The sequence below is a fragment of the Pinus tabuliformis genome, chromosome 9 (genome assembly GCF_031772625.1).
Source record: "Pinus tabuliformis cultivar Carrire ecotype Pingquan chromosome 9, CPIR1, whole genome shotgun sequence".
NCBI classification, from domain to species: Eukaryota; Viridiplantae; Streptophyta; class Pinopsida; order Pinales; family Pinaceae; genus Pinus; species Pinus tabuliformis.
In genome coordinates, this window is record NC_142307.1 from 1,677,317,373 (window position 1) to 1,677,327,222 (window position 9,850).

Below are 9,850 nucleotides of genomic sequence, written 5' to 3' on the forward strand. Positions count from 1 at the left end.
ATTAATGACAAAGATCCCTATACAGATGCAGAGGTAATGACAAAGATCCTAATTTTCCAACAAGACTAAAAAAAAAGACATTTCTTGTGGTGGCATGAGGCCCAAGCATAAGAAATAGATAATAGATTTACTTCTCTTTTCTAGTTTCTAGTAGTTTTTATAACTATTGACTCTTTCATATTTATTATGATATTTTTTTAAACAATATATGACAATTTAAGTTTGAAGTTGGCAATTATAACTCATTAGTAATGAATTATGAATATGATGCTTCATGAAAGTTGAAAGTTTTTTCATTTCATTTCATTTTATAACATTTCATTTCATGTTAGATATTACTTGTTGTAATGGTTACACTTAGCTTACAAGTACAACTTTGGTGATCAATGATGATAAATGTTATGTATTGAATTTTGAAAGCTTGAAACTTTAAGATTGATGAATCATGAGACTCAATATGTTGTATGTTACTATGTTACTAACTTGTGGATGTGGTTGATGAAGATTATAACTTCTAGATGATTGTTGTTATATGGTTCAACCTATGTTTTTTTTATGTTTTTTATATCTAATTCATTATTCTACATGTTTTTGCTGACATATATGTATCAAAATATAATATATATATATTATATAGAAAACGCTTTGAGATTCGCTCCCAAACCGGGAGCTTCTGAAAATGTCACTCCCGCTCCCGTTTTTGCTCCCACTCCACGCTTTCACTCCTGCTCCCAGGTAACGATGTGCTTCATGTATGCATGAATAACATGTTTTGCAATAAACTTGGTGAATATATCTTTGATATGGCTTGTCTTTAGAAATTGGACCACACACCTTAAGGTTTTTCATGCACTATTATGACTCTCCATACCTTGCTAATTTATTCACTAGGTCTCAACACCATTGAATCTATTTATGTTCTCTCATCCATGTATATATGTAACTTTTCTCTTGTTATATCTCCATCCTATGCCAATTCATAATTTGCATGCACTCCTTAACCTCCACTCAACAATCATCCATTTCCCTTCTCCTAGTTGGCCTATCCTTCAAACTTCATTTGCACCCACCAAATCAATATGATCTCTCATTGTTTGATCTCTCTTCCTTTTAATGGGAATCATTCTCCTTTCTCATGGCCACGACAACCTTTTGCTTGAAATCTAAGTCACCTGACACGAGGACACGAGACAAGTAAGACACAAAGATTTAAGTGTTCGACATGAGCACATTAACCCCTAGAAAAGGACACATTAGAACACATTATATATATATATATATATATATATATATATATATATATATATATATATATATATATATATATATATATATATATATATATATATATATATATATATATATATATATCAAAATTAGATATTACTTACACAAATTCTCATTCATGTTACAAATTCAGACCTCGATCTAGATTCTACATTGTAAATTTAAAATTTTAAGTTTTACAAAGTAACATTATGCATATAAATACAATTGTGACAAATTCATCAATGATCCAATAAGAGAAAGACAAGAAACTTCAAACTGCAGTTTTCTCATTAAGTGATCAAAATCAAAATGTGTTACGTAGGTAGTAGCAACGACAATGGAAAATAGAAATAGCAAATAAAATAAAAATACAAGCCTCAAGGTAGTACGTAGCTCATGAGCGATCAATCAGCATCAATGTCATCATCAGGGTCACCACTTCTCTCGTCTGTTGCATCGTCCTCAACTATATCCAATGTCATCTCTGTATTTGCTAGTGTGGAGGATGACCCCTCAATAGTATCACCATCATCGAATGTGACAGGCTCTAGTACACACTCATTAAGATCCAAGTTGGCCAATGACAACTCAAGATTGTTGTCCAAACCCATATCACTAGGAAATATGTCCCACATCTTTGTCTTTCCCTTCAACCACTTATCCCTCTGCCTGTAAATAAGACAAAGGTTGGTTTGCACATACATCATTGTCTTTTTCCTAGGCGGCTCAAGCTTGCCCTTCTTGACACTTTACAAACTCCCATATGTGCTCCAATTCCTCTCACAACAAGAGGATGAATTCACCTGAGAGAGGATCCCCATGGCTAACTATTGTAGAGGAGGGCATGTTGCCCCATGCGTTACCCACCAATAATAGGGCTTGTTAGCCCCCTTGTCTCTAATCAAATCATATCTTGCAAATCGACCAGTGCTAGTGGAAAACTCTACAAAGGAATCCTCCACCTCATCAAGGGATGCTCTATCCTAAAAAATTCACCTTAATGCATCCTTACTCCCTTGTGAAATTTCACCATCCATGTGAGGAGGGAATTTGCGGGAAGGTCCACCATTCAACCACTCTTGGATTTAGTGTTTCGGGTTTAATGAGAGCCAAAAAATGCAAAGGTGTGCTATTCTTGTCACATCTACTCACAATAATATCCTTTATGGTGGTGAAGAAGGTCTTTGATGAGGTGTCATACTTGAGGTACTCACTCTGTAAAATAATGGTCCTCACAGACTCAATCACGAAATCTCATCCCTCATAAACCTCTCCTAGGATGGGTTGGTCTATATCTGTAAATCGTACCAAAGAAATGATAGGGTCCATGATCTTAATAAGTAGATCTTCCCTCTCCAACCAACCATCATCCAACACTGTGTCCTTCACTCTTTCTAAAGCTACTTGTTCTACCTTTCTCCAAAAAGACAAAAACTCTTAAATAACCATGGCCCCAAGAGCGGACTTGACCTCCCTCAACCTCTTCAACATGATGAATGAAGAGGAAAACCATGTATCTGAAATCTTCAACAATGATATATTGGTGTACTCCTTGTATATTGTGAGGGAATTTGTATGATTTTGTACAAAGTTATGGATATGTCGTGCATCCTCAATCATACTTCCAATCCAAATCACATCAAAAGTAATATATCTAAGTGATAAATTCAAGGAATGGACAATACAAGGTGTCCAAAATACTTGTGGATATTTAGTTTCCACAATCATGCCAACAATGTTGCAAACAAGTGCATTATCTATAATGATTTGAACACAAGAATTAACACCTACATCTTCAATAACTTTAATGAACAACTCACCCATATATTGTGCATCCTTTTATGGTCCAAGTGTATCCAATGACGTCAAGAAAGCTAGTCCATTCAAGGAAGATGTTGACCATGTTGGTTTAATAGGCTCAAGAATTGCGTCCACCTCTTTCTTTGTGTTAGTCAACAATGTGGTTCTAAGATTCTCTAACCTAGGAGGTACATACCCTGATGGATCCACTTGACTTAGAGCTCAACACATCTCAATAAACAAAGGTGAGTGTGCCACATTAGAGGATATGAAGTTCTGATAGAAAAATAAAGTAATGGTGAGATCAAGCTCTTCCCATTTCTCTTTCTGAAAAATATTGTCCATTGGACCAAGTGCCACTTCCTTTCTTTTTGTTGCTTGACCCACACCCCCACCAAAACTCTCAAATGGAAATGTGTTGCTGTTTTTCCTCAAGAATGGAAGGGAATCATCATTCTTATTTTTTTCAAATGATGCAACCACCCTTGCCACACCAGCATTGGACCCTTTTTCCATTTCTTTCCTCCTAGCTAAAGACACCTGTGTACATGTTGCAATTCCACAACTTGGTAAGGCCAACAAATGAGCTTTCACATGATAATAAGTGCTCATAAAATGATTGTTGCAATAGTTTCATTTCCAAGCAACATTGCCTCCTCCCTTCAACTTGTTTTCTGGCCATTGCCCTCTTGTAACATACTTGCACAAGGGATATTTGTTTTCTTAAGCCTGCTTTCTTTCTAAATTAATTCTTTCCCCAACATTTGAAGTTCTTGTTGCAGCCCCACTTACAATAGAGGCAACACTTATAGACCCTCATGAAATTGGAACAGGAGGGGCATCACCAATGGGTACATTCTTCCCCTTCCTTTTCCCCTTCCGTGCTACCCTTGATTGAGCCATGAATGATGTAAAAAATTTAGAAAAGATGCACAAACTTGTAAAAAAAATCCACATGAAAACAGTTGTAGTAAAATTGAAAAAAAACAGAAGCAAAATGCACTTACATGTTGCTTGAATCACCTCCAAAATGCTCCCAAACCCTTTGCTAGTTGCTTCCACACACCCTCAACAAGAGAGATACAAAACAACGATGGAGAAATGAGCCAAAAGTGGGATTTATGGGTTGCATGGCACACTTTTCCAAGGGATTCGTGTCCTAAAATTGGGACACGGTGGGACACGGCTGGGGGACATGTGTCCCATCCAATCCCACAAGTTGGAAAAGTTGGGACACAATCAGAGGACATGTGTCCCATCAAATCGTGTCTGATTCACGGGATTCGGGACACTATTGGGGTTTTGAGCGAATATGGTTTCTCAGCTTCACATGCACACTCCCAACCTGATGACTTGTTCGCAACCTCCAAAACCCGATCCATTGATCCTAACACGCATTCAATCCTAGTAGCTTAGAAATTTAAGCACTCTCAGATCTCTTCCTCTGTGTCTTATTTCACCCACTTCATGTCTCTGTCTACATAGCCTTGATTTGCGACACCCATCTCTCCTTAGTATATTTATAACCACATAGTTTCTATCACATTGAACCCTTTCCCCTTAATTTTGATACCAATGTTGTCAAAAGATGTCAAAAGAGAGATAAAATATAACATCTAGCAACACATAACAACACTTAGACACCATAAATTATCCTAGAAACCTTTGTGGCAAAACCAACTCCTAATACTAAATCTATTATTCTTCCAAGTAAACCCATCTTAGAATGAGTTGTCATGCTCTTAAAAATTCTGCATTACATGAAAATACCATGAGTAACCACATAGATTAGGAAAACCTCAATCCCTAATCCATCAATAATAAATCAATTAACAGTCAAAACAAATTAACTTTATCATAAATCAAGTTTATCCTAATAACTTTACTAACTCTAAATATTTTATTTAATTTTAACCTATTCTATATTATTAAAAAAAATTATAAACAAATTTTTGTAAATTCTTTTAACCAAAAACAACTATTTTACACTCTTAACCAAAATTTTATTATAATTATAAATTATAATAAAAAACTTTCACATTTATATTAACCAATTCCAATAAAATAAAATACAAACTTTCTCTCTCAATTATATTATTAATTGATTTTATATTAACCAATTCGAATAAAATAAAATAAAATAAAATACAAACTTTCTCTCTCAATTATATATTATTAATCGATTTATACGTTTAACCCCCCAAAAAAAATCTATGTTTGAATTTACTGAGCTGCGTTGGGATTTCAAAGCCATATCACCCCCACTCATTTGACAGTCTAGAGAACCCCTTTACATGTTTTCGTAATTTCAAAATAGAATGTTGATAGTCGTTACGTACAATTCTATTACTCTGACATAAAATGAATCTATGTTTGTTATTTTACTGAGCAGTGTACCAATAAAAAGTTTGATAATACTTGATAAATTATTGAGACATCTAAATCTGAACCGTACTTCCTAGCTCAAAAATAAAATCTATCGACACATTAAATTCCAAAAGGAAATTTATGGCGTTGTCTCTAAATTTGCCAGAGAGCTAAACCATGTCAATTTGACCGAGAGCTAAAACATGTTGAAATTAGGTTATTTTTTAATATGATATTTAATAGTAAGAGTATTTGAATTTTGTTTTTAATGGTGTAAATGGATTTAGTATTATTAGACAAATGTAACAGTATTAAGCTAGACAAATGTAACTGAAATTTACAAAAAAAATTCACTAAATTTTACTAAAATCATGCCCAAATTTTCATTATTTTCCCAACAAATTTACAGTAAGACTACGCTGAGTGGACTTATCTAAAGAAAGAATTTCGGGGCTTCTATTATTGAGATTTAAAACTCTAAATATATAAATTAATGTTACGCGGATTCCTCTTATTAAATAAACAGTTTTACTAATTTGGGGAAGCGTGAGTGCTGTCCAGGCAAAAATGCGCGAGTAGAATTGGAAAAAATAGCGCTCGATTCGTTGAACATTGTGTCCAGCTATCATCCATCCTTTAACCAATGAATGCATGCATGTGCAACGGTTAAACATTTTGGCATGAATTCCGTGAACGCATTTAAGTAAGTGACGTCAAAAGAACGTTAACTTTCCATTAAGTTTATCGAGAATCAATTTTATAGACTAAGGCCTTCCATCTATTTGATGATATACGGAAAAACGACTGAAACTTTGTATTTGCAAATGTCCCTATCTTATAATATTTTATGATGGGTGACCCGCATCTTGTGAGTGGGAAGGGACACTCTTCCCATCGCTTCTTTGTGATTTGTCTTATTCTCTTAAGTGTAAATGGACGATTCTTCTGACCAGATTTAATTGGTGTGCGAATATGGTGGAACCCTCCAATTTCCTATCAAATATTAAAATCTGAGTCAACTTGGTTGCAGATTCCGCGAGATATTCAAAAAATCAGGCAGTTGTCTTGTCAGTCGACCATCCAAATTTCCTCCGCACCTCACGTTGAATACAATCCCCGAAGACCATTTTAACCCACCAATATGAGAGAATCCAAACTGTGTTGTCATTGTCTTAAGCTTATGTGTTTCGCATTGTTATTGCTGCTTTCATATTCTTACCCCATAATACACTGTCGAATGTTGACTTTTATTAAATAGAATTGAGAGTTGTTCTACCCGAAATTGGAGGTTGCACATGCTCCATGGCGATCAGTTGAATTACTCCAGATTTAGTGCTGCTTTGAAGCTAGTCGACCGAGATGACAAGATGAGTTGTACTCCTTAATGCGCTATATGCACTATATAAGTTTGTGGTTTGTGGAGGTTGAGATGCAGAAGATAATGATTTCTCAATTGAATACCTCATCTCTGGTCAAGAGCAGTTGTTTTGGTCTTGGTACACCTATCCACTGAATTATGAGTTTGACCACTCACATGTAGAACATGGTACGCAATTGTTTCGAGGAAGAAAATATCATTGAAAAAAGAGGGGGAAAAAAAACAACAAACCCTGCATTATTAAAAACTGTGGTAAAAATGTTTTTGTTTGGTTGGTCTTTTTCAAGTTAATTGTCAAAGGTTAGAGGTATTCGCAAGAGTGAAGTTACGTGGTTGAATGGGATGACCTAATCTACATTTATAAATAATAACCAATATTGAAATTTTAGATTGATTTGGTTTAATGGGATGAATTAATTTACATTTATAAATAATAACTGATAATCATAGTCAACTGATAATCATAGTCATTATTATTAGTTTTTACAACTAAATTATAATCAGTATAGATCCATACTAAATACAGATTTAATATGAGCCGAGAGAGATCCAATTTCTTTATCTGCAAATTTTTTTATAAACCAACATTATTTAAATATTTTGTATAGTTTATTAATTTTTTTATTTTTAAATTTTTAAATTTTTGATTTGGATCGACATGAGTAAAATTTCAACTTTGATGATACACAGACGGCTTTACACATCATACTGAATTGTAGAATACTAAATTGTAAAATGAACCTCTCCCCTCAATAATTTTTTCGCTCACCTAAATAAAAAATAAAAATAAAAACATAATCTATGCCTATTAAAACATAATCTATACCTCTTTAGCGGGATATGACGAGATGCAACACCATGACTATGAGGATCTACATAATTTCATTTAATATTTTTTTAAGAAAAAACAAAGCAGAACGAGTTCAAAGTAGAAACATAGCAAAAAGAGTTTATCTTTCCGGTTGGTTTCTTTCCTCTAACTCAATATTAGTGTCACATCCCTATGAAAATACATAAAAGATTTTTTTTTTTTTAAATGGTAAAACTATATTACATTTACATAACCTATATCGTAACCATTATTGCGCGGTTTTATCATTTGCTTATAGCTAATCAAAGGTGCTATGTCTTGGACCCACTTTATTTGTTTGACAATCTATACAGTTTATTGATTTATGGTTCGGCTCGACTGCATGGGTAACATGTGTAATAAAACGGCAATCGGATTTCATGCCTTGTCCGACCCGTAGCCTTTTCCAGCGTTGAGCTGTTGGCGGCATTTAAGTTTTCATGACAGCGATTTAACAGGTGGCCTGGCCCACCCGCTTGGCCATGTGACTCGTCGGTCCTCGCACCCTCAGCCTTCATGCCTTGGGTTCCCGCTCTTATCCTACGGTGGAGATCTAATGCCCAGATCTGAGGGCAGGGAAACGTCTAAGGGTTTGAGGCTCTTCATAAACCCTTAGAGCTTTGCTCGCGGCTCATTTGGTACTGGAATGGTTCTCAGGATTTCTCTGGTCTATCAACACCTGGTTTTGTTTTTCATTTATCGCCTCCCCTGAGCTTCATCTACAGCTCCGAGGTCTTATGCTTATTCTTCAGGGACACTGTGCAGGTAAAATACTCTGTTTTGAATTTAGACACAGTCTTTTCGCTACAGATTATCTCCTATTTCCGAAAGTTCAGCACAAGCTTTGCATGCGTTTAATAATGAGGTTTACTGCTAGATTGTAAACATCCATTGACTGTTATCCCTCGATATTTGTCGTGTGTAGGTAAGGATTGTTGCAAGCCTCCTTTCTGCTTGTGGATTGACGGAGCCCAAATGCCTCGACCTTCTCCGTCACGTACTAGGTAAGCAATCATCGGCCCTAAAACCTGGTGCGAAGTCTAAGGGTTTTTCTTTCCTTGATGTGCCTGAAACGACTGTGATTTATACCTGTTTGTCTTCTTCTTTTGTTTCTTATGTGCATTGGCTTTCGGCTGTTTAGATTCCAAGCGAGGAATTCCAGAGGAGGTCCTCATGACTTGCATGTGTTTTCTCATATTCCCAGGTCTTTATGTTCCGGCTTACCCTGTTGAGTTATGAGGAACAGGCAGTTTCCCTTGCGCCTTAACCCTGTACAGCGGTTGAATGATTCGATGCCACTGTTATATGTAAATGATGAGGCAGTTGTTAAACTGGCCGCTGTGTATGGACCCCTCTGGTCAAAGGGTGTTTTTATTTAGATTTAATGAATATATATTCAATTTGCTCTTTCAGTTCATCGCTCTTAATTACTATTTGCTCTGTAATTGCTCGTTCGCTTCTGGTCTTTCCTTGGATAGTTAAATGGCATGCCACTCATACTTACAGTATGCTCAGTTCAATAATGTTGGTTTGCCATTCTGAATTCAGTTAGTTGTTATGTCTAATCCTGTGAATGGTATGTATTCCGGTTCTTCCGCTACCGCATAATGTTATCATCCTCAGGAATGGTAGTTGATTTTTCCTTGCTACTCATTTTTGTTTATATCCTCCTTACGCAGTTACGGAATGCTGTATTACCAGCATATGGGTCTTACCGTTACTGAGTTTAAGTTATAATAGAATTGTTGGATTGTTACAGCGCATACATATATGTATTACCTGTTGAATGTACGTGTATACATGTGATTACTTACGCTGCCGTGTCCATAGCCACGGTTAAGCAATTTCTGTGGTTGCATTCGTTGTCCTTTGAATGGATACTAGGGAAACTAGACTTGGCTTGTGTTCCTTTGGTATCTCTTCTTAAGTTAATCATTCTCGAAATATTTACTTCTTCAGTACCGTTCGGTTAACTGCAATTTATTTCACTGTTAAAGCAACCAGTTTCGTAATATTTACCTTTTCGATGGCATCTGGTTATATGTGACTAATTCTCAGTGTTATATGAATTCTCTTGTGGTCACAGTCTCGTAAAGTCTCTAAAGTCTGAACTTTGTTCACAATGTGTAAGTAGATGATTTGTCCAACGAGTATTCGGTTAGGATAACTCTGGCTGCTCTCTAAAA